Raw genomic sequence first — 26,493 nt, 5'->3', positions numbered from 1 at the left:
TGCCTGCCATTATCTCCATGTTGTGTAATCCCTCTGCAGCTCTGCACCATCAGCTTGACTTCAGTTTTTCCTTGCAGTCAGGTCTGGCTGCTCTGAATCACTCTGCATCCCCTGTGAACTTTGTCGCTTCAGTTACCCCCCTTCCCCTTTCCAGGTCATACACAAATATGCGATTTAATACAGGTTTCTCAAATCCTTGCTGGATCCTGCTGGGAAATTCACTTCACTGTGAACTTGGACCATATCTGTGTCCTTTGTGTTGTATCTTCTCACTAGTTACTAATTCAGAAGAGTGTATTCCCACATATATCCTGACAACTCAGATGCTTAAGAGTTTTCGGTGAGGAGCTTGTTCAAAGCCTTTTGAAAATCCAAACATGTACACCTCCAAGATACTACCCCTTTGCTTGCATACTAATGTCTCATTTCTTTCGTTTGAACTGAATATTTCTCGTCTTACGTGAGCTCTAGAAGGATTCCTGCATGCCTATGTAGGGTTTGAGGGCCATTACTCATGTATAAATGCCAGAGAAAATCACTGACAAAGAGTAACTACAGCTATATGTCTATTTACTGAACAAGTTTAAGTTAACCCACACGAATTATGTTGGCTTTGAATTTAGCTAATTGCATCGATGCAGTTTATTAGGCCAAAGAGAGAGGGCTCCCACTTCCCCTTCACTGTCTGATAATGTGTATTTTTACCAAAGGGGTACCTTCTCGATGAAGAGAGCCAGGGAAATGATATTTCCAAGCCCTCCTGTGTCGTAATACCATGAAACAATTCACTTAGTGACAAAGGCTGCACCTGAGGAAGTGGTGGTACCTGGACATTGAACTCTGTGTGCTGGTTTGGGCTGGGATAGGGTTAATTTTCTTCACAGTAGCTAGTATGGGGCTGTGTTTTGGATTTGTGCTGAAAACGGTGTTGATAGCACAGAGATGTTTTCATTATTGCTGAGCAGGGCTGGCACAGAGTCAGGGACTTTTCTGCTTCTCATACCACCCCACCAGTGAGGAGGCTGGGGGTGCACAAGAAGCTGTGAGGGGACATAGCTGGGACAGCTGACCCCAACTGACCCAGAGGGATATTCCACACCATATGACATCATGTTCAGCATATAAAGCTGGGGGAAGAAGAAGGAAGGGGGGGGATGTTGGGAGTGATGGCAATTGTCTTCCCAAGTAACCGTTATGCATGATGGAGCCCTGCTTTCCTGGAGATTGCTGAACACCTGCCTGCTGATGGGAAGTAGTGAATGAATTCCTTGTTTTGCTTTCCTTGTGTGCAGCTTTTGCTTTACTCATTAAGCTGTCTTTATCTCAACCCACGAGTTTTCTTACTTTTACTCTTCTGATTCTGTCCCCCATCCCACCAGGGAAGAGCGAGCGAGTGGCTGGGTGGGGCTGAGCTGCTGGCTGGGGTTAAACCATGACAATCTGTCAAAACAGAGAAATAAGCACCTCCAGCCCATGCCAAAGGTGCCATTATGAGCAGATAAGACACAATCCTTTCACTTAATGGAAGGGCAGATTGCAGGCTTTGGCAAAGCTTGTAACAAAAGGCAATTATATAAAGATTTCAGTTTCATCTTCATCACGCAAGCCTGAAGTAATTTAGAGTCCATATTAGGGACTATATTTTCATGTTTATGTGCCAGAATGATGTTTACTTTGGAAATACATCTGTGCCACACCTTTAAAACTCAAATGTCCCTTGGTCTGCCAAGAGCCAGACAGGAAGGCAATTGAAGATGGCTGCTATTACAAAGACTTCTCATTTGTTCATTGCTTTACTGTTTTTCCTATTATGCAAAAATGCCATTCACTAAGAAGTAAATTCTAGGACTTTATTTAAGGACAATATTGACATATCTTAGGTGGATGCGTGTCGAAGTAAATCCTAAATCAAAGCAATTATTAGGATGCATGTTCATCTGAAGCAGTAGAGTTTGCCCTTCTTTAAAACCAGAAGCCCTAACTTCACTTGAAACACGGCCACTCAGGACAGGGCTGGTTTTGGATCATATCTCCGGTTTTGTCTTTTATTGGTCACTTAGCTGAACTGAACTGCTAGGTAGACAGAGCAGGACAATCTTTGAATGTGTGGCTGTTTTGCTTAGTCATATAAGGCAAGCGATAGCCAGACCTGAAAAAAAGTCTGTGCCTGGTACAGTCAGCCTCAGCTCCAGGCTGATCTCTGCATGAGAGCTGTGCGGTGGCAAGGAAAGAGGCAGAGGCACTGCCACAGCCTTCTCCAGTGAGGAGGTGATGTTCCCTTGTTACTCTGTACCCCATTTTCCATTGCAATAGCGGACCAGATGTTCAGGCTATCAGTTTGCTTCCTTAGTGACCCCCCAAAAATGTTTTGTTAACTGAGACTGTGTCTTAGGGAGCTGCAGATGATAAACCAACCATTCCCAGTTGTGGTCTCTGAAGTAACACTTTTAAACTGACATGATACTCATATAATAAAGCTAGTTATGAATACAGGAAGAAGACTGAGTGTTAATACCTATCATAATAAGATTTAGCAATGTTTCCTCAGGACATTGTAACAGACCAGCAGTCTGAAGCCAGGAACATGACATTTAACTTCGGCTGTTAAAAAGTTAGTAGAACTATCTATGTAGAAGAAAAGGAAAGGAAAAAAGTGACCTTTTCACCTCCTTACTGGACATGGAGCACTAAGTGGTGTCTAAGGCCCAAGTATAGGCAGCAAGGAGGGAGGTTTCACAGGTGAGAAGCAAGCAAGCTTTGAACATCCTGGCTGGGGCTGGCGTGGAGGAATGGTCTGAGCACTCCCCTGTGCTGCTCTGTTCACTGCCTCCCAGGGAGCGGGCAGGTGGGAGGACTGAGGAAAAGATGCAAGAGGAAGCAGAAACAATCTCAAAAGAAAAAAGAACCCGATTATTTGGGAGGTATTATTGTTTAACCTAGAACAAAAAAAGGTAGATGGTAGCTGCTATGGAGGATGATCTTTATTGCTAAATACGATCTTGTTAAGGCAATTTATATTGTCTTTTTATAACATTCTTCCAAGATTGCATATCAATGCTTTAAAGTAAACATTTTATTCTTAAATCCTGACTTGTGTTAAACCTGACTTGGAGCGACCTGGCAGGCAGCAGGGCACTTCTCTGGAGGTCTGGCACGGGTGAAACCAGGGACTGGGAGCCCTGGCTAAGCGTCCATGTCCCTGCAGCAGTGCTCCAAAACAAGGGTTGCTCCTACTGACATTGAAGTAGCATGGCTCTGGGTTAAAAGTTGTAATCACAGTGGGCTGGAAAAGGAGAAGTGTGTTTTACAAGGGAAAACTAGGAAGTTCTTTGGTAAGGAGGAAGATGCTTTAGCCCCGAAGGTATGCAGGGAGTTAGTAATGTACTGGCAGACTCTCGTGGACTTCAAAAACTGATTCCCCAGGGTATTTAGAAACAGAATCCCATGTGCCAGACCACCGAGTCTCATGAACCAGAAAATGAAGCCTCCCATGTCTGCAGTAAACATATCAGAAATGATGTAAACTACCAACAAAGCCTCTCCTTCTCTCAAGAATTTTAGAAACAGATGACACGGAGAAACTCGCCCTTTATATTAGTTCACTATTATTACATGTATTTTGGGCCACAGGAGTTGCCTATATGAAGTCATTAATTGTCAGCTGAGTCTTATAAATAGCAGTCAGTTCATGGTGGAATTTTGAACTTATTGCCAGCTGCAAAATGCACCGCTCCCGTTGACACAGTCAACCTCCACCTGTTCTTGCTCCTATGGCTCTTACTGCTTTTCATGTTTAAAGATGGTTTTTATCACCAGGATATGTTTATGTTTCAAAGCATTTGAAGAGATTGGTTTTATGGAGATTAGCATTATTATTAGAATTGCGCTTATTTTACTAATCTCTATTATGCAACTGTTCGTTCTTGATTATTAATAATCATTTCCTTTTGATAGAAACACTTCCACAGCAACCAATTATAGTGCTTTGTGCAAACACAGGATTATGAATTCCAGTGGGGAATAAACAACAAGAGCAGCGGAATTTTAAAAACAAAGAGCTTGTTTTCATGCAAATGCTTCAGTGCTAAAAAATGGGGAAAATTATATGCTGGAGAGGCAGAAGTTGCTTCCAATTAGGATGTTTTTCAACAATTTCCATAAAGTGCCTAAATTAAGAACTTAGTACTTGCTGGAGCAGTACATCTCATCTGGTGTTCTCCCTCCAGCAGCAGTCAATGTCAGAAACTTGTAATCACAACTCCTACCCAGATCCATTTTCCCCAAAAAGGCTCATTGGAGGTCAGGTCTGGTCCAGTCTGCCTAATTAGGCAGTAGTCCACTCATTTCTATGCAGAGAGTTTTTTATTGAGCAGATATCGCTGAAGGAGGATGCCCTGACTTTGTGATTTGTTTCCTGGCTCTCATACTGCCTATCTTCAGCAGTGCAGTGGGATCAAATGATGGCTTGGTTCTGCAAATACATACATGATTAATGCTATATACTTGACTAGTGTTTTTGTGTCTAAGGATAAGCAGAGGACAAGGAATTTGCAGAACCTGGTGCACGGCTGCTCTTTGCTCTACAAAGGGTGGTCTGTCTTTGAGAGGAGAACTTGGCAGTTTCTTTTAAACAGCTGATAAAACTTAAGCTTAAACCGGAATACCACATATATTAGACATGTCAAAGTCTTCAGATTAGAATAAGACAGACTTTAAAAATATTTTAAACTGCTTATTTAATTTTTGTTTTATCAGTCAAGAAATTTGCTGTCTTGCATTCAGCTTTTATAACTCCAATAGCGGGACTTTTTCCTGAACAAATCTGACCTTGTGTCTACAATAATGATTGGTTCAAATAAAATTGACTTTCTGCCTGTGAAAACAATTCCAATGATAAATAACAACTCTGCTAGCATATGCTTTAAATAAGCTTTATTTTGTTGATGTCGTATGTGACTATTTGGAAAAGACATTTTATTCACAGCACAAGAATTGGCTTGTGCTGTGAGGAACTTTCATCACCTGACAAAAGCAGACGTGGGGTTACCTCACGGTAGAAAAAAGAGAATATAACTGTCTGATGGGCCTGTTCGAAAGACAGACAGCAAAATCAGAGCGCCTCCCTCCTCCAAAGGTCAGCCATGCTCCTAACGTCTGGAGAGTGAGAAGATGTTCCTCTCCTGAGATGAATGTCCCTTGATTTCAAAAAACAATTTAGGGTAGTGAAGCAAAGTGAGGCCGGCACAGCATGTAGGTGATTTCTTCTTTGGTCTGGATCTGTGCGCTTCTTGTGTGGTCTAAAGCAAATGACTTAAAAAAAAAAAAAAAACCAAACCCCTACTCTGGCAGGATTTGTGTCTTATGGTCTACATGGGCTGCAAGTACAAGGTCCCTGGAGGGATGAGCTGTGAACTGTTCAGCCAGCCCCGTGAGTGCTGCCTTATGGGAAAAGGTGGCCATGCGGTGTGGCAGAGGCTGGTGAGGATGTTCCTGGGACCTGGTTGGCACTGCTGGAGTGCCAGCCCTTTTCCAGGGTACAGCACAGCTCAGTGCACCCCTGGATGAGCCTGGAGAGATGAGCTTGAAGCAGTGCCTGGATGCTGCTGCACCTCAAAGCACAGGTGCTGGATTGAAAGCAGTGGCAGGAGTGTGCTTAGCCAGGGAGTGTATCAGGGCTAAGACACCCTGAGCTTTTAAACACCATGCCGTTGTGCAGTTGTGAACCAAGCAAAAATCTCATGGGTCCCATTTATCCCAAGTGTAACATGGCTGAAGTCAGAGTGCTTGACCTCTTGGTTTGATGCCCCACAAATAGCAATGTCACAGGTGCCTCTTAGCTGCCTGGATTTTATTAACCTTGTCAGTTTTGCTCAGCTATTCAAAGAGATTCAGGGAGCTTAAAAACTAGAACAACCACTCTGGCTATAAAATAACTGCGTCTTATCCTGCCATCCCTGTCCGTACAGGGGCAGACTTGGAGTTTCACAGCCACTTCTGTCTCATCAGGGGACTCCAGTAGCAGTAATGGAAATACAGGGGTACTTTCCCCCCCAAATCCCCCCAAAGGATCCCTTCACAATTGCTGTATTTTGTTCTATTTGATAGGCTTTGATTTCCTCTGCTAGGATGGCTCTGCCTTTCCCAGGAGAGAGCACCTGATCCTGCTCTAGCTGAAGTCAAGGGCGTTTTTGGCACTCGTTGCAATGGGAGCAGATGCAGACTTACAGAGAGTTTTGTTTGTGGACCTCGCATTTCAGCGGGGCTTGCCATGGGTGCCGTGGTGCTTTCGCCTCGATGGAGTTGCTTTAGTGACGCAAATGGTCCCTTCCATATCTTCTAGAGCAGCAGTGTCAGTAAGGTCAACTCTTGTCGTTCTGGGATGTCAGGGGAGAAAACGCTGACTTAGGAGCAGGAATGGTCCCCAGGCACAGATGCTTTAGTATGATTTGCAAGCCCAGCAAACATCTGCAGGTTGTGCCTTAGCAGCAAGCAGACAGTTTGGCAGAAGTATAAAGCCAAGGTTATTTTTTTTATTATTTTCTTTTTCTTTTTTTTTTCTCTCTTCTTCCTATGAGTCTTTTAAAATAGGCTACTGCTTTTAAGCAGGAATTGGTTTGGATTCCTTCACCGGAAGGAAGGCATTGCACTGTGAATGTCTGTAGCTACTGAGCTGGCCGATGCTTTTTTCCACCTCTGCTTGCTGTTCTGCAGTGGCTCTAGCAGTCCTGTCTCAGGCTCTTCATGAAACTCTTTTGCTTCTCCTCAAAGCAATTGCAGATTTTAACTTTTGTCTTTTATTAACTCATTGGAAAAACCCTTGACTGCCCTAAAGCTCTGCCACCTCTTGAAAGTTTCTGGCAGCTTGGTTGTGGTGGTGGCTTGAAGAGCGTGCTCACAGAACTAAAAGCCACTGCATTTTCTTCTTCACACAAGGCTTATGTGGAGCAGGGAAATATCTTATGTGCCAGGCACGAATCGGGCTCTCAAGAAACCCATAACTGCGGGGGAAGAGGATTCTATGAGTACCATTTGACGATATCATCTTCACCTACACACACAGTCTAGTGGACACTGTAGTCTAGTGATGACTAAATTAGTCACTGTCAGCCATAATGACACTAAATCTGTGTCTTTACTCAGGGATGTGGGGTGGGGGAATCTTCTACCGCAAAATGTTTTTTATTTAGTAGCTGTTTGTGTTGTTTTTCTACACATTTTTATTATAATAACTATGCTGCACTGTAGGCGGTGATCATTTGAACTTGAAGTTTCAGCAGCAGGAAAGAGAACACATACTGGAGCTGGTCAGGAAAGCTGAAACTACAAAGAGCTTGGTATTTTCCCACTGCTGTAGCCTTTTTTTTTTTTTTTGATTCTACATTATTATTTAGTTCCTGCCCTTCCGACTCTCGCCAGGGAGAAACCTACTGACCTCATCAGTAGATGTATTTTTAGATGTATTGTTTCTAGCTAGAAGGTTGCATTGGAGAGGGCTGTTAGCATGTGTTACTTTGAATTTGTGCTTTTTATGATTCAGAATACAGTTAACTGCAGCCTTCAGTGCCTTTGAAGGGGATGGCCTTGCTGCTCTTCTGTTGCTCTTTTATGGACTCCCTTGACATGTCAACATTATCTTTGCCATCAAAATAGTCTTGGGTTTGGCCACTTTTGATTTGTAACATTTTTGATATTGTTACTAACACTGCTAAATAAAAAAAATGGTTACCCTAGATTTGACTCCCTAAGAAACAGAAGGAAAGACTGTGTAACATGGAAATACACATTTAATAATTAGTATTTATTATGCAGCATCACAGAACCATTAATCCTCAGAAGACATACCAACACTGCTCACCTCTCTCACAGTTTACCTGTACACTTTCTTACTTGAGTGATAATGTTACAATACAAAAAGTGCCTGGATAGCTGTGAAGGCAGCTTGTTCCTAGATCTCATTCTTCAAGTCAAAATTAATTTTGAGATACCTGTGTATACAAAGAAAAGGTAGAGAAAGTTGAGAAACTATTGTAGAGGTCTTGTTTGCTTAATACTATTCTGCAGCACAGAAGGATGGACTGCTGATAGCTATCCATACACCATAACTCTTCCCTTTTCTGCTAACATTGCTGATGGTAAAAATGTGCCCTTAATTTCCCACACAAATGCCACCAGGTGGCTGTATCTGTTAGCTGTAGGTGAGGAGGTGTTTCGGGTGGAGAACTCTCAGCCACCAAGGCTGCCACTTTGAAAGGAATGATGTCTGCACGTCAGGCTCCCCTCTGATAATGTAATTGTGGCTGCAAAGTTAATGGGAACCAGGAGCAATTTGTTTTAAACTGCCAGAAACAACGACAGGACAAAAATTGTGACAAAACCTAAGAGAAGGACAGAAAAATCAGTACCTGTGATTTAGAAACTTCAGATGCTCTGGGATTCGGCCCTTCATTGTAATTAACTTTTCTCTGACCTCTGTCCCACGGTTATTTACTTTTGATATTTTCAACAGTAAAATAGACCATTTGTGTGGAATAGAGGGAATAGAGTCCACTTTGAAATAATGAGGGACAGCCCTCAAATAATGAAATTGAACGACAAATTACAAAGTAAACTGGCTGATGGCTATGCAGACACACGTGGCCACATGCCTCCCTCTCTTCCTCTTCAGGGCACAGTCCCCCTGAGCTGCGTGACCCCATCATCGAGGTTTCAGGTGTGTAATGTAATGAAAACACACATGCTTTTGGGCTGTGCTGTCCGACACCCCGCTCCTCTGGCTTTCCCAAGGTGTGCAAGGTTTAAAGGCAAGGTGATGGAAGATGTCTCAGCAGATACGGTGCCAGATCCTTCTGGTCCAGCCCCAGGTTCTGGGAGCATCCCAACCCCGTCCCTGCTGGTAAAAGCTGCTTCTGGGGCAGAGCAGGGGAAAATTGGGTCTGTCTTGAACAGGGACGCATGCCCTACATATCTGGCCCGAGTACTAGCCCCCAGCAGCCTTGAAAGGGAAGGAGGAAGCTCCCTGTGTCACCTCTGCCACCTCAGTCTTGTCAGAAGTGATCTGCACCATGGCTGGGACACTCACGGGGCAGCAGGGAAAAGCATCATCATTTGCTGTGCAACTTCACCTCCTGCTCATCACCCCTGTCTGCTGCAGAGAGAAATTCCCTCGGCTGCTTTGCAGATGGTGTTATATATAGCCCAAATGCCTGTGTCTATATGGATACCTATTGTGTAGCAAAAATAAACAGACGAAGATAATTAATCCTAGAGCCCCAGTTCCCTCACAAAAAAATCAATAAAGAGTTTTCCTTGCATGTTTCCAGGTAAGAGAAGAGGAGACAATCTTCATTACGACTGACAGTCCCCTTCCCTGGAGCAGAACGGTTTTCCTTTACATCTAGCAAAGAAAATACAGCATTTTGCACCTGCCCGATGCTGTTGCTATAGCAATTGAACTTTGCACTTATATCGGAGACAGCAAAGCCCCAGGAGTACATACAAAGTAAACAGCAGTGAGGGGGCTCTGCTGGGGGCTGCTGGGCAGCTTGGGACTTTGCCTCACTGTTTCCCCATCTGAAAGATGGGTAATTTAACTTTTTAAACAAGTTTGGAATGAACCTCAGTTGAGCAAATGATGGTGGTTGGGAATCTTCTTGTCAGTGGGTTGTGTTTGGGCTGCTTGCCTGTGCTTCTGGGTGCTGTGGGTCTGTGGGAGCTGAGTGTGCCTTTGGGGTCCCACCAGCCCAGGCTGCCCTGATGCCTTGTGTTACAGTGGGGCTGTCCCTGTTTGCAGCTTGACCCCTCTCATGGCCAGACATATGGGTCATGGTTAGCCAGCTGTAGGCTTTTTAAAGCACTCACCATTTTCCTGAATTCCTTCACTGGTGCCTAAATCTTCCCGAGGTACTTTTTGTAGGCAGTCCAAATCCACCCCAAGGTGCCCAGGGGCCATGCGACCATCAGTGCAGTAAGTTGCAGGCAATTTACCCCTACTACCTCACTTCCCAAATGTCCCAAGCAAACGCACGTCCCAAGCACACTTCCGCAACAGATTTAATTTCAGAGTGACTTTTCATTGTTCAAACACAATTAACAAACTAGGGAGTGTGTGTGGTGCAATGAGCGCCCAGAGCTCCTTCTTGGCTCAACTACTACTTTGTTACGAGAGCACTGCGTACAAGGGTATGACAGATTGACCTTAATCAGTGATTGGAGCCCCATCTTAATCAGTGATCAATGCCAAGCATTGCATGCAAGAAAGAGAGACTTGCCCTGGAGAGAGATCCCTGTTTATCAGTGTGTTTCTGGCAACAAGAAAGGTCTATAATGTGGTGGGAGGTGCAGCTAACAACTGCAGAGTGCTGTGCGCTCACTGGAAGAAAGGAACTTCAGTTGTACAAAGTGTTATTGCTGTTAAAAGATAATTTCCTATGGAAAATAAACCACCAAAGCTCAGAGAAATGTTATAGGTGAGACATTTCATTAGGAGAGGATGACTGACTGAAATTAAATACTAATCAAGCAAGCTCTGAGGCAGCATGCTACAATCTTTAGCCTCTAGGACCTTGAAGAACTGTTTTTCTTACCATTTCTACTTCAGCAAATAAAAACTAGAGGATGGAAAAAGTCCTTTGCTTTAAACTACTTACCCCTAACTCTCTAGTGTCTAATTGCCATGGGTGAGAGTCATCGCATTGAATGTCAGTGTCTACATCTCATTTAGCATGTTCATTTTGGCTACTTTTTCCAGGTTCCCTTTGTAGTTAGTGGAGAGACACAAGCATCCCTTGAGAGTCGTTCTTCTCATCTTGAGGCAGACATCTAACCTAGATCTGACGATTCTGACAAGTGCCTGTTCTCCTCCCTGTTTCTCAGATGGAGCTGGTGCCATGAGTGGGGATGGGGACAATCTGAACTGGGCATTTCTAAGCTTAGACGTGACAGGTCTCACCCTCCAGGTCAGCAGAGAAGCAGCATGGCAGAGAGGCAGGCAAGGCTGAAACCCAGCTGGGATCACCGTGTTTCACTGAAGAGTTCAGGCTTGAATGCTTGTGGTAACATAGCATGAGATAAATAAAAGGAGTAAGGGGAAGCAGAGGGTGGTGAGCTCTGACTACCTGAGCCGGCTACTTATTTTTTCTATCCCAGCTCCCCCATAACACAGGAGAAAATGTTCCTTTTGTTCTTTTCCTGCTATGTTGGTCCTGTCTAGTAACACAGTCCTTCGTTGGACACTATCTCTCTCTGTGGGTCTCCACAAAAAATTCCTTCTCATCTCTGGTGGAGACTGTCACAGACCAAATAATAAACTGGACTGACTGTGTAGTTATAACAAAATGAATCCCTCAAATGGCAAGAAGAAGGTAACATGCACAACGGATGAAGAAAGAGTCTTCCCTACTCACCTTTAGCTTTCTATTTCAATCGAGCAGGCCACACAGAAAACTTGAATTAGCTCCCACAAAATGCCACGGGAGCAGGGTTGAACCAGAGCTTAGTCTTAATAAAGGACCAGTCAAGAGTCTGACTCCTAAGGGATCTTGGTGGGACTGGGACTTGTGAACCTTTGGTGCCCTGACATCAGTGCATGCAGCAGGTGAGGATGGACAGGTGGACTTCATCACCAATGCAAAGCGAAGGGGCAGGCAGGTCGGTGATATATGTGCAAATGCATTGAGAGAGGGACATGGATTTTTAAAAAACATTTGACCCCCTGCCCCTCTCCCCGAAGTAAGTATGGCTCACGCTTCACCTTCCGTCCATACACTGGTTTCCCTTCAAAATGAACATCTTGTACTCTGCAGAGGCGGACAATTTGCTCAATTTCATTTCACTCCTTCAATCTGCTTAATGAATAGCAATGAGTTTGAAGGTTTCGCTGAATTCCAGCACTGAGCTGAAATGTTCATTAAGAGGTTTTCAGACCTCGCTCGACTTTGGTTCTGCCTGGATCACCTGCCTCTCGCCTGTCCTTGTATGGCTAACCTCTCTGCCAGCAAACTAAACCAGCCCCTCCGTTTTCCCCTAAAAGGCAGGAACAAATAGTCCAATAGGATACTCTTCGAAGAGATTTATAATGCCGAAAGTTACTGCGTGGACAGATTTCACTCTTCTGGTAGTTGGTATGACTCATTTCTGAATTGGATAATTGCTACATGGTGGTGAATTCATCACTTCAAAACAAAAAGAGATGTGGGTGTGTTTATGCGTGTGTGCAGGGCATTAATGTGTACCAGCCATCAAAAAAGAGTACATCTTCAGTCTACTACTGACTTTGACTCTTCCAAATTTAAGTGGAGACCCTCTGTTCTACAAATATTTGAGGAGGCACTTAAAGCCCAGTCAAATGTTGATGGTCTCTTGGAGACTGTCCACCATTCGTCCTGGGCAGGTGAGTTCTATTAGCACTGGCCAGGAAAGGGTAAAGGTCCCTGCAGAAAGGACCCAAATACATGTGGCTAGGTGCATAACTAGAGTGAAGACAAAGTATTTGCAATGGAAAAGCTCATAATCTGGCAAAGCTAGTTGTGATCATCCAGGCTGAATCTGAAGTGAAGACATATGATCAGGGTAAAGGTGGAAATGAATTCTAAAAGAATCCTTCTGCCCTCATGAGTGATTCTTATGATTTCTAGTTATCCTGTCATTTAAATACACTTAGATAATTTGCTACATAAAAATACAGGTTTTCATAAACCTTTTTCATTTATAGATTCTAGCAAATAGATGTTTAGAACTAAACTCTTGAGCAAGTCAGGACCAGGCTGCTTCAGACCTTTCCAATGGCATGGACTGGCTACCAACTTAATCACTCATAATGTGGAGATGGAAGGGAAGACTTCCATCCCGGGCATTTTCCATGGGGTGCAGGAAATGGGAATGTCTGAAGGGGGGGATGCTAGCCTGCCTTCACTGAAGACCCAAGCTTCTCCTAAGGGTTAATCTAAATCCTACAAAACACAAATGAATCCCATTGAACTTGAGTCCTTCAGAGATAAAATCCAATTTCTTCAGTCTTTCTCATATCACAGGGAGACTGTAGAATTAGAAATTTCAAAACTGGTCTGGACAAGAGATTGAACAATGTTTTGATGTTAACCTTGTTTGGAGCAGCAGTTTGGACTAGATGACCTCTAGAAGTCCCCTTCAAGCTAAATTTCCCAGTTAATCCATCTTTCTCCGCCAGGGATTCTCCCCAGACAGTTTCCATCTTTCCTGAAACACAGTATACATACTCAGACATTGAACTACAGCGAGGCTTTGAACAAAAGTTATTTTGGATGCTTTATAATCCTCTTCATACACCTCGGTATTATCTTCACATAACAGTTCTGCCTCATATTCAGCCTATGATGGATGCATCGTAACCCCTACATCCTTTCCCGCACAGCTCCTACCGAGTTTTTCCCCACCCAGTAGGTCTCTAGTTGATTATATTTGTATACTTTAACTAACTTGCATTTATCTCACTGAGTTTTGTGCTATTTTTTCAGCCTACATCTCCTGTTTGTTGAGATAATTTTGAATTCTAACACTGTCTTTTGATGTACTTTCACATCAAAGTCCCTCTAAAGCTTGGTATTTACAGATTAAATAAGCATGAGGTTATTAAACACTTCCTGATCTCTCTGTTGCACCTACTTCTTACAAATAAGCCACAGAGGAAACTCGAAAGACCAAAGGAAGACATTCTTTTGCTATTGGATGCTACTTCTGAGCTACATTTTCACTATGAAAAACAAAATCCTCAGTTAGGGCCACCCCCAAACAAAGGCAGCGTCATGCTCCTGATGATGAGGCAGTTGAAACCCTACCAGGGTGAAGGGTCATATCCTGAACCAAGCCAGCTAACACACTTGGGACACGCATTCCCCTGCTGAAGGACATGATGCGGAAGGAGAGGCATGCCCGCACGGAGATAAGCCTGGCACTTGCAGCACAGTGCTCAGAAGTGAGCACTGACGTCTTTGGTGGAGCTGCTGCCTTCCTTCAGAGAGCCATGCTGCCTACATCCTCACGCTGCAGGGTGACTCGGCCATCTCTGTGTCTCAGGCCCATGGCTTATTGGTGCCACCACATTCTCTAAGTTTTTTATTTTACTCACGCAGAAGAGCATCTGCACAGCTGTTTCATATTAACCAGTGTGTGGTTCACAGTCAGAGGGGCCGTCTGTGCTAAGTCCCATTTTGACTGCTCTTCTGATGCTTCTCAGAGGACCCCTGCTCTCCCTGTTTTTCATATATTATAGAGCCCTTAAGACTGTGCAGCGCATTTGTTAAATGGGCAGAATTTGTTCCACGTTGATAGCACTCTGGGAACGTAGCTCTGGAGCTAAATGCTTTTGCCGTGCACAGATGTCAAGCCCCATGAGGCTATCTTGAGCCAGACATGCAAATATCACCAGTGTCTTAAAATGGGGGTGGGGGGAAGCTTACATGATTATCTCCAATTTGCTGAAGGTGTGAGAAGTATTTCTTCATAAAGAACTTCCAGACTTTTAATCACCTCCCTTTGTTGGCTCCAGCTCTTCCCATCTGAACAGTTGGGCATAACGAAGAACAAAGTCCTGAAAGCAGATCTGTACCCTCAGCTTTGCAAGGACCAAAGGGCTGGACCACCTCTGCACAAAGTACTCCTTTGGAGAGTACAAATAAATTTGCTGTAGACTTACATTGCGTCAGCGAGTATAGGCAGCTTTCTGTCCATGCGGTCAACTTTGCATCATGTGTGGTGATGGGTCAGGATGTAGCAGTTTACTTCCAGGATGTTACTACTGGCCCTGAGCTGTTTCCCTCAGTGCTAGTTGGGGGTTTCTACACCAACCTCCCAGTTTCAAGAAACCCCTGTGTTGTTGCAGGCCCATGTTAGTTTGTGAAGGTATCTTCGCACAGGTACAGCATAAAAATGAGTATGTGTGGCTGGACATGGGATGGCCTGTTGAGGAGAGCAGAATGGGTATTTCTGTCCATTGGTGTGGCTTCTCCATAAGCCAGATAAGCTACCTGTGACTGAGGGAAACCTAGCTGGGCAAATAATGTTTTGTAATGAAACAATTACATTAAACTGAAAATTTTTCTTACAGTGCTTCAGTCCCACTGGCAGGGTCCCCATTCTCTTGACATTTCTTCTCTCTTCCTGATCTGGACTGGAGGAGAGGTTAGGGAAGCAGTTTGTCCCAACACACCCTGTCTGCAGAGGTCTGAAAGGGCAGCTCACACCAGAGGAGGTCCTCTGGAGCGATGGACCTACTGCTTGCCCCTGTGTCATGTCTTCCCTCTGGTCCTCTGCCAGGCTGTAGCTCTTCCAGCTACGGTCTTCCACTAAGCTCATTCCACTAGAGAATAACAGTCATATCACTCCTGTTATCACAGACTCTGTTGTATTAGTAGAAATAGGCCAAATTTCAAATATCTATGTAGCAGAAAGACATATAACTCCTATTTCTGCATTAACTCAGTTCACTGTAGAAATCCAGTTTGTGTATCCAAGTACAGACTTAGATGTTCAAATAGCAGACCCCACAAAGCAGACCCCACAAAGCCTTTCCATGGAAACTGTCATGCGTAAACCTACATGACTAATGTCAGGTGTATTTTTTACTCAGAAATCATGTTTTCTCTCAGAGGTAAGAGCTCTGAATAACTGATAGGGTACATTTAGAACTCAGTGTTTAAATGAGGAGATGATATGGACAAATACAAATTCTGCTTTTCATAGCTGAGCCAGTTGCAAGGCTTTTCCTGGATGCCTCTCAGGGTAAAGCCTCCAGAGGGTATCTCTGCACTGCTGAACTCTTGTGTACCAAAGCCTGTGTCCATACCTGTACCCTTACTGAGAACTTTTTTGGGGAAATTCAGCTCATCTAACATATTCATAATTGTAGGTGTCTTCCTCTGAACTAATCACTCTGGGCTCCCTTTATAATCAACGGAATGAAATAGGCAATTTTAGGCCGTGACTCATCTGACATATCTTAACATCTACTTTAGGATGAAGTGAATCACGCTCTAGAGCTGTTCTTTTTCTTTTTCTTTTTTTTTTCTTTTTTACTTTTTTTATTTTTTACTTCTCTCTTTTTTATTTTTTTATCTCAAGGCAGTTAGGAATACTAAATTGGGCAGATATCTCTACACAGCTCCCTCCCCTTTCACCCTAGAGTGCATCCAGATCACAAGAGCTCCTCTTAGCCTCTGAATTCTATGATTCTATGATTCTATGAATACATAAGCTTTGCTTCAGCTTTTTCATACACCGAGTTTGCGGTTTGGTCACTGCTTTGCCATGACTTACAATATGTTCACTGGTGAAGTCCTTCAGGAATGATCCCACAATTCTCTTCCTGCATCTCCCCATCATTCTGCAGATGTTGCCTCCCTGTACTGCCAAGGAGCTGAGCAGGACATCATAATATCTCCTGTGCCTTGTGAATGTTTGTAGCCTGCGAGAAACACTTTTATTTGCCTAGGGCTGCCTTCTACTCCTTCTTTGCTTCTACTTCCATGTTTTCATGGTGTCTGGCTGACACCTCATTAAGTGGCAGTTAAGCACAGTCCCATACTCAAGTTGAACAGGAAGAATAAAGCAAACGGTGTAGTTTTGGGAGAAGGAGCCATATTTCAAGGTCACTTTCTGTGTGAGGCTGATCCCAAGTGAGCCCTGCAGAATGCAGGAGGAGCATTCTTATGGAGAGCTCATTTATTGGCAACTGCAAGAGAGTGTGAGAGAGGCCTGTGTGTGCCATTAGTGTTCCCAGCACAAGCTGAGAATCCCATTTTCCTGAACCTCGCTAGAATTTCAAGTATATCTGCAATGCTGATTACCCATAGATATATTACTTCTGTGATACCACTGCCAAATTCCCCTAGCAGGGCCTCAACTGGTGGCTTGCACCACTACATCATTTATCCAGGTACTGGAGGCTAACTGGGTTCCAGATAGCAGCAATCACTTGGTTTTGCATTGATATGGCATGGGGGTGACAGCTGCCTGGGGCAAGCTCATGGCACAGATCCATAGGAATTTGTTCCCTCCTGCAGAAATTCTGGAGCCAGACTATGACCCCATTGTGGTGTGAGAATTTGCATGCTCCTGAAGAGCTGCTTTGCAGGTGGGGTAAAGAGGCAATCACAGCATGCATCATGCTGTGCAATTATGTGATACCCTCTGCTCTTGGAGATCCCTGTGGATCCCTGCAAATCCTAAAGTGTTTCTTTCCTTATCAGCCTCTTTGCATGAGGGCTTGAGCTGCAACTGGGAAGCTGGGTTGTTTCACCTTGCAATGAGATGCTTATCTGAGAGGTGCAGAGGGCTGTCGAACCATCACTCTAATGTGAGGCAACAATTTCCATCTTTCAGAGCTGCAGAGAGCAGAAGGCAGTATCCATTGCTGCTGTGCCAACTGCTGAGCAAAGAGATCATTCCTCATGCCTAGAGAGGCTCTACTTTTATACCCACTGTGCAAGGGTGCCTGCGGTAGCTCCCCGGACTGCACACCAGTCCCACAAACTGGAACGTGGAGGAGTCTGTCCTGAGCAATAAATTGACTCAGTCTGGATGGAAAAGGGACAATCACACAGGCTGAACCAGAGAAATGCTGTGCTGACAGACACCCTCATTTACCCAAATGGCAAAATTAGAAGCTGCAGGAAAACATGGGGTGGGATGCTCCCTTCAAGATGTGTCCAAGTGACTTAGGATCTCAAGGTTCATTTATCTGACTGGGATTTTTCACTCTTATATTATGTAGGAGCTTTTGACATCTGACACCCTTTTCTAATCCTCCAGTCAATTCCCATATTTCTTACTACTTGTTTTGTTGTTGTTTTTTTTGTGTTTTTTTTTAGAGCTGGAGGCAGCTATGGTCTGAAACAGTTTTGGAGAAAAGAGCAGAAATAAAAACAGGGGGACAGATTGCAATCTATTGCTAGTTTCAGAAAAAAATAGCAGTTATATTACTGAAAAGGAATCTGTAGTGCAATATTAAAAGATAAATTTCTTTGAGAAAGAAATTACTCTAAGAGGGATGAATATTCTATTGCATATGTGAAATTGGTGTTCATCCAGGAGAAAAAAGGACCTTTTATAAGGTCATATGAAACATTTTCAGCAGTAGAAAGTGTTACCCATTCACATTCCACAGTTTTTTCTTTTAAATATTTTCTAGTGGAGGGAATGGTTTCAGGCTAAGAGAACTCATTCACTAGAATTACTTTTCTCTATCGTTTGCACACTACATATAGGCAAAGGTGGAGTTCTGCTGTCTGCTAAATCTGAGCATTATTTAACAACAAAAGCAGCCCAGCTGAAACAAATAGCCTTCTTTGCAGAGGAAGAGATAATTCAGTGCAAAAGTGGCAGAGCCCTAATAAAAGGCTCAGTCCTCAAAGATGCTTAGCTGTCTGGCACTGATCCCGCACAGCCCCCAGTTTGAAAACTGCAGACCTAACTGTGTCTGTACTGTCAAGCACTTCCATGATGCAAGAGCAAAACACCCAGGATACAGGCCCAAATGAGAAGAAGAAATAACCTGAGCACAGCTTCTGGGGATGACAGAGGTTTATGAAATGCTAAGACAGCTGGTGAGGTAAAAAAGTTGACCTCAAGAGGTACCCAATTTATGTGCAATTGGTGTGTGAGCCAGGCAGTTTTTTAATGGATAATGACTGGTGAGGTGGCTCTGTTCCCACCAGATGGTATCCTGTTCTTCATCTTTAGATATAGACTGGAAGCAATTAAAGTTAATCCTATTATACATGCTACATGGAAGATTTGGGAGCCAAAAAGATCGCCTGGAACTTGCTGTAAATTCTTTCTCTTTTTTTTTTTGGAGGGGAGAGTCAGGATATTCCTTATCTTCTTTTAAACATTAACACCCTGACGTTTTCATATTCTTGCAGATTCTGGAATTTTTCTTTCTGACTTCAGTGTATTAGACACCATGTCTTGAATTCCCTGTCAGATTTGAAGATGATGACAACAACAACAACAACGATACTTGAAATCCAATAGTTTATTTTTTCAAGGATATTTCTCACTGTATATTTCTGGAACTTTTAAATTCTCAGATTTTTTAAATTAATTCCTATCTTTGTAAAACCCGAATGATAACCACAAAGAATTATAAGACTACCTGATATTCACAGAAGTCTGTCTGAATTTTTCAATTTCATTGGCCATTTAAGTAAGCTGCTTTCATAGAATCATAGAATCGTTTTGGTTGGAAAGGACCTTTAAGATCATCAAGTCCAACTGTTAACCTAACACTACCAAGTCCACCACTAAACAATATCCCTAAGCACCACATCTACACATCTTTTAAATACCTCCAGGGATGGTGACTCTGCCACTTCTATGGGCAGCCTGTTCCAATGTTTGATAACCCTTTCAGTGAAGAAATTTTTCCTGATATCCAATCTAAACCTCCCCTGGCACAACTTGAGGCCGTTTCCTCTCATCCTATCACTTGTTACCTGGGAGAAGTGACCACTGACTTTCAGTGACCATTATGAACATTAAAAAATGAACATTTTGGGTCAGACCTTCATGGGCAACAATTATTTCCCAAGCGTGGCTAATCCTGGATGCCTTGGGAGGAGGACTAGGACATATGGGACATTTTATATGATCACAGAATCATAGAATGGTTTTGGTTGGAAGGGACCTTAAAGATCATCTAGTTCCAACCCCCCTGACACGGGCAGGGACATCTTTCCACTAGACCAGGTTGCTCAAAGCCCCATCCAACCTGGCCTTAAACACTGCCAGGGAGGGGACATCCACAACTTCTCTGGGCGACGTGTTCCAGTGTCTCACCACCCTCACAGTAAAGAATTTCTTCCCAATATCTAATCTAAATCTACCCTCTTTCAGTTTAAAACCATTACTCCTCGTCCTATCACTACATGCCCTTGTAAAACGTCCCTCTCCAGCTTTCCTGTAGGCCCCCTTCAAGTACTGGAAGGCTGCTATAAGGTCTCCCCAGAGCCTGCTCTTCTCCAGGCTGAACAACCCCAACTCTCAGCCTGTCTTCATAGGAGAGGTGCTCCAGCCCTCTGATCATCTTCGTGGCCCTCCTCTGAACTCACTCCGACAGCCCAATGTCCTTCTTCTGTTGGGGGCCCCAGAGCTGGATGCAGTACTCCAAGTGGGGTCTCACAAGAGCTGATCTCCAGCCACTCATAGCTGAGGGTCTTCCCACAGGGCTGATTCCCAGCATGGTTTCTTGGCCACAAGCCTTCTGAGGAGGACATGGCTCAGGAGTGCCCTAAGCCTAGCAATCCTCCAAAAAACTTGTACCAGAAGTTTTCTGGAGGATTCTTCCATCTAATTTATCTTTGAAAGGTAGTATCCTTTCCAAAATGAAAGCCAGGAGTCATTGCATGATATGGGTCAGAACAGATACACATTTATTGGTTTCTCTGGGGCAGTCACACTGGAGAAAAATGGACAGGATTACATTGGGGTTTTGTTTCTTGCTACACATCTGTCTGTCAGCCAATGAGTCATGAGACAGTCAAAAGCTGAGGGGATGTGGTGGCTGGAGCTACTTTTGAGACACCCTTTTCTCATGCTCAGGATCAACAAAAGCAGCTAATGTTTGTCTCTGTGCTGAGTCATGAGCATGCACATGGGTGTCCTGCACCCCTTTTCCCCTAGGGGCCAGGGCAATAGCTCCTGGCCAGCTCCGTGCCTGGTACTGCATGTGCAGGAGGACGCATTGGCTGCCAAAGCATCATTTTCCTCCTAAATGTTGTCAGGCTCTCTGGAGGAAGGCAAAGGGCACATGGAAATATCCCATGATCTGTGGGCTGCCAGCTGGACCACTGTGAATAGAGGCTGAATGAACATGAACACAGACAGAAAGAGGCCATCCTCCCTTCTGTGGAAAACAGCAGAACGATAATTCTCTTGTTTCCTAATAAGGAGATTTTACAGAGAATTTTAGTTCAGCCAATTTTTGTCACACATTGCTCTTTAATTGTTTTCATCTCTTAATTAAGTTCATCTGCCAGAATTTACCAGAGAACTGTATCTAAGAGCTCTTTTGCTGACTGCAAACACTTGTCTTTGAGAACATTTGTTCCTAAATTTTTCATTTCGCTTTGTTTGGATTTGTGGATCAGAGTTGTCAAAGGTTTAGGACAGGACTTCTGATTCATTTAAGGAAGGCTTTGAAATATGTAAAACTGGCAAAAGTTTAAGTTTGGATAATGATATTAAAGGTTCCCACACACTCCTCCTCCTCCAAAAACTGAAAAGCACAACAACAACAGATCAGAGGTGGGTATAGATTTGCTGAGCTTCATAATAGCTAGCTTAGTGAACCTGAACCCAAATTCTATAACTTGAGATGATTCATTGTCTCACAACAGAGTCATCCAAAACTTGGCTTTGTGTGGTTGCAAGGGAAAATTCCACAGCTTTGACATCTCTCTGATTTTGTTGTGCTTACACAGTTAATTTTTAAAAGGCAAAACAGATGCTACTTTGAGAAAATCTATGTAAAGAAATTAAAGGAAAAAAAAGATGATTGCTGACTGAACTAGAACAAAAGGAACAATATACAGAAAAAATTTTTTGGGACTTTTTTACACTGGAAGTGTGTAACAGCTAACATTCCTTTTATCAGAAGAAATACAGAAATACAAATGGTCCCTTACACCAGTAATTCTTTTTTTTTCTCTTCAGAAAAGTTTTGATAAACCATGTTGGTAACTTTAATTTCAAGTGTTCTTTCTTAAATTTTGAAAAAGAGAGTTTTATATGTAAAAACCCCCCAACACTTGGCCCCAAATTATTTTTAGTGTTTAAATATATACTGTTGTGAGTTTAAATATATACTGCAGTGCTCCTGCCCTTGTATTTCAGTATTCATACTGATCACCTCTCATTTTCTTTTTCCTGTGTCATGAAGAATTATCTGCACCTGTCTGGCTTCAGAAGAACTGCTGTCATTATTTATAAAATGTCTGCATCTTCTGTATATTTACCTCTACAAATTACAGGTAATGGAAACCCAACATGATGGACAACAAGGCAATTGCTACATTGCAGTTTCTCAGTCCATGTCTATCAGGAGCAGCCTGCTCCTGGAACACCGGGTCCAAATCTCCATTAAACGCTTCCAACAAATACGTAAATGGTTCCATTCCATTTGGGGTAGCGAAGCATCTCTAATCCTGAATAGCTGGGAGACAACTCCCTAGCAATCCTAAATAAATCTTTCCCAAATCACAAGAAACGGTCAATCTCCCACAGTGGTCAGGTCTTGAAGCACCCAGCCAGGAGACTGAAGCTCTCCAAGGTTCACTGTGTCTGTGGAGCAAGAGGAAGCAGCACGTCCAGGGAGATGGATCACTGCATCCATTTTCCAGCCACGTTGTGCTGGAGAAGCCTCTTCACCTCCCTGCGCATCTGCTTAGCCTTATACATCCCATGGGAATCGTAGACATAAGGACTGTCTATGTATTTGTACAGTGCATGGTGAAATGGTGGCCCTTTTTGATGTTAAATGTAGTGGGCAACAGGATGGGGAGAGAATAAAGAGAAGAAGATGCCAGTAGGTGATGGCTAAGGAGTAGTTCAGTTTCCATCTGGACATTCCCAGCTAAGCCATATAAAGTGAAATGGCTTTTTAAATGTGTACATAAATTCCTAGGCAATCAGTCAAGCAAGCAGCCTCATAGTTGAAGACAAAGGACCAAGTGCAATCCTGCAGTAAGCAGGCATGCTGGCAGCAGGAAAAAAATAAGAGAAGAAAAAGGGAGATGTATCCATTTACAAGGACTGAATTTGCCCTACAGAATGAAAGGGGTTGCTAGTCTGTAGCAAATGACATTGTCCTTGTACCTTAAGCAGCCACAGTCCCAGTAAGTCTCTGAAGAGAACTCCAGAAAATGAAAAAAGCAAGGGTCAGACATGCTCTTTAAAGGAGATTATTTTTCCAGTCCATCTTTTATGTAGAAGGAAACTGATTCTGTCCCATCTCAATCTTAGAGTTTGTTACAAGATTTGCCATTTTCCTAGTCTTCAGTGAACAGAATAATGGTTTGCTTTTTGCTTCACCTTGCAGCTGAAACCTAGAATTATTGCCACCGAACAGATGGGGATATTCCTCATGAAGATGAAAAAGCAAAGACCTAATAAATGAAGAACATTTGAGAAGAGAAGGTTAAAGCAGGCTCTGCTGTTCTGTGTTTGGCATTACTATTTTAGCAATGTAGGTGGTTTTATAAACTATTATTTGTTTATGTTTCGACTGCTGCAAAGCCTTTGAAGGGAAGGGTAGATGGTGTTCATTGTTCACCACAAAGCACCTACCTGACATAGGTGCAGTCTGGTCACAAACCTGGCCATACTCCAGCATTTCAGGTCTCCTGCAGCTCTGTCTTGGCCAAAGGGGTGCAGTACTGCCAGCTTTTCTCTGTGGCTTCAGCACTCCCTTCCTTGGGGGTCTGTCCCTGCTGGGACCAGCTGGTCCATCCCAGTAACTGTCCTGAGACTGGGAGGCAGCCAGTTTAGGGGTCTGGTCTCCGGCTTGGCTTTCCCCCTTCTCTCTGTATGTTAAGAGATGCTGGTGGATAACATCACCAGTGACTTTGTGTTTGTGATCTGGGGCTGCAACTGGTGCAAGTGAGAGAAAATCTGGATGAGGGGTAGAGAGGTGGGGTCCCAGGACAGCCCGTGTAGTATAACTGCACCAGGGAACTCTGGATACACCCTGGGTGCCTGCTTAGCTGTTCCCACCTAACTTCCTTGCTTGATGTATCATTTATGGAAATTAATAATCTGACTCTCTGTGGTAACACAGTCTCTGCAACATAAATTAGCCATTTGTTGTTCAGTGTCCTTTTGGCTGAGCAAAGAGTCTCAACAGAGGAAACTGAATTATTGCTTTGTGTGTGTGGTGGGGATTTTTTTAAAGCTGAAAGCATATTTTATTTCTTCAATTTCTAGTCAGCTGAAAGTTTTTTTTCAAAATTAATATATGGACAATGTTGTCCCCTGAGACCAAACATGAAGAATTTGAGATGCAGCAAAGTTTATCATAAAGTCAGCAGCCTGTGAAAGTCAATGCTCCTAATAGAAATGTATAGATTTTAAATCCAGAAAGGATATTGTGAATGTGTAATATGACCTCTTGTGTAACAAAATCCATAGGTTTTTACTTAAAAATTCTCACCCACCTTAACTAAACCCAATCATTTTGAATAGATAGCTGGTCTCACTTCAACAACTCAAGATTTAAAGACATACTCTGGTATTTTTTTTTTTTTCCAATGAGTGATTACTTTCAGTGTTACAAAATTTTGCCCACTTCTATCGTGAGTTTGTCATAACTGTAATACACATCTGTCTGCTCTGGAAAGGGTCTTCTCACATCCAAGTTCTTCTCACAAATGATCAGCTCACACCCGTAAACAAATAATTTCCTCCTCTTATCCTGCAGACTAACCAGAATGAGCTCCCTCATGTTTGACGGAAGAGCTAGATTTTACAAATCTTGAATCATTCTTGTTTCAGTGTGGTGGGGTTTTTTTAATTGTTTATCTGGTGTGTCAGCATCTTGATCACTTGCAGAGATAGAAAGTGTTCTTTCCTCTTTTGCTTCAAATGTCAAAAAGTATGTAGAGTGTGTTTTGTGGGCCCATTCATCCTTGAGAATACTGATGTTGGCTAGCAGATCTGCTTCGTTTCACCAAGACCTTTTCTATTTTTGCCTGCACAGGAGTAAGTCCTTCAGTCAGTGAAAATTTGGGGTGGGTAAATAATAAAGCAAAGATATGCAAGGCCACAGGCAAGGGAGGGCCTTTCCTTTATGGTTACTGGAGCTGTAACCCGTCTGTAACCCATACGAGTTATTCAGGTCTGCATGGTGCATTTTTTTTAGACATCTTCATGTCCTGGTCTCACAAGCAGGTAAAAGTTGTTGTTGGATTTGGAGGGAAGAATTCATGGATCTTTCACTGTATTTTAGGGCCTGTATGTCAAGTTTAGGTGGAAGAACTTGAAGGGACTCCACATTATCTGCTTCTGTAACCAACTTGAAAGCAACAGAAGACACAGACTGGTTTCTTTATGGATGTGCATTACTTTTGGCAAATGAACAGAGTTGTAGAGCTACTTGGCACAGAATAGTTGGGCCCAAATGAGAACACCATTCTCCAGTTAGGAAAAATCATATCAACTAGCTGATCTGATATTTGCTGTATAAAACTGATCTGAACAAAACAACAGATTTAAGCAGCTTCAGATTTTGTGGATATTTGGATCAAATTTGGAATTTGCTGTCGAGGCCTCTCGCTGATGATAAAGAAGGTTGCAGAAGTGTTTGATCCTCAGCACAGGCTTATATAGTAATGTCATGAAAATAAACATTGTATTTCAGAGAATGCCTGTTGCAAAGGTGCTGAGAGTTGATTTCTGTGTAAACTGTATCTAACCCTTTCTAAAGAGAAAGCAGCAGCAGCATTTGTTTGTGTCCATATATAGAAATGTAACCTGAAAAGAAAAATTCAGCAAGGTGCAAGCACTTGCCATTCTGTGTTATAACCCATCCCACATCTCCAGGTGATTACACTAGAAAAGTAGATTAGGGAAAACAGTCCAGTGCCAATGATCTTGGAGTGAAGAGGAGCAGAAAGCACAGTCCTGTCAGCACTTTGTGGAAAACAGCAGAAATTTTGAGCAGTCCAGGGTGTTCCCTTTAGTGGTTGATCAAGAAGCATTCTTTACATCATTGCTTTAGCTTTTCTACTCTCTTGCTCTTCCTCCACCTCCTTGCTAGCCTTTGAAACTAGTTGCTGGTATGTGGGGAAAGGGTAGCCCACAGTCACTGGCAGCGCTAATCTGCATCGTCTCTGAGCATACTTCACCTTTCTGAAGGAACAGGCTTTCTCCAGCTTTTCTTCTTAGACTTTGGTGATACTTTTTCTTGTGATTATACGTATCATTTTATACTGTTAATGAGTGACAACCAAATGTCATTTAGCTCTACAGCAGCTTTACAGAATGTCATGTTTTTATACTAGATTGTCACATTGTTATTGGGGATGAGCAGACTATTACTCTACTAGAATTCTCAGTGACTTCACTTGGACCACAGGTAGAGCAGCCCCACTGACAGCTCAGTCTCCTCCTTGCTCCCAGTAAGGCACTTTTTAGAATGAATGAGGACCCTTTGATCTCCAGGATCTCATCCTTGGTGAAACAGCAATGTCACCAAAGCTAGCAGGATGAGGATTTGAGCTTTTGTTGGAGTGTTAAGCAGGCCATTGTTTCACATTTCCTACTTGGTTCCTTTAAAAATTCCATTTAATCTAACTCCACGGCTAGTAGTCCAGAAATAAAGCAATTCCTTGGGGCATGAACGCTATTCAGACAAAATAATACTAACATTTGTCTGATTTGCCTCCCTGGTATCCAGCATCTTTGCCAGCTCATTTTACCTCAAAGAGGAAGTAACCTATTTCTGGAATTCAGATTTTCCTGAGTTCT

Source organism: Nyctibius grandis, chromosome 2 (assembly GCF_013368605.1).
Source record: "Nyctibius grandis isolate bNycGra1 chromosome 2, bNycGra1.pri, whole genome shotgun sequence".
In the NCBI taxonomy this organism is placed as follows: Eukaryota; Metazoa; Chordata; class Aves; order Nyctibiiformes; family Nyctibiidae; genus Nyctibius; species Nyctibius grandis.
The sequence above is the reverse complement of the archived record's forward strand: the minus strand, read 5'-3'. Positions refer to the sequence as shown.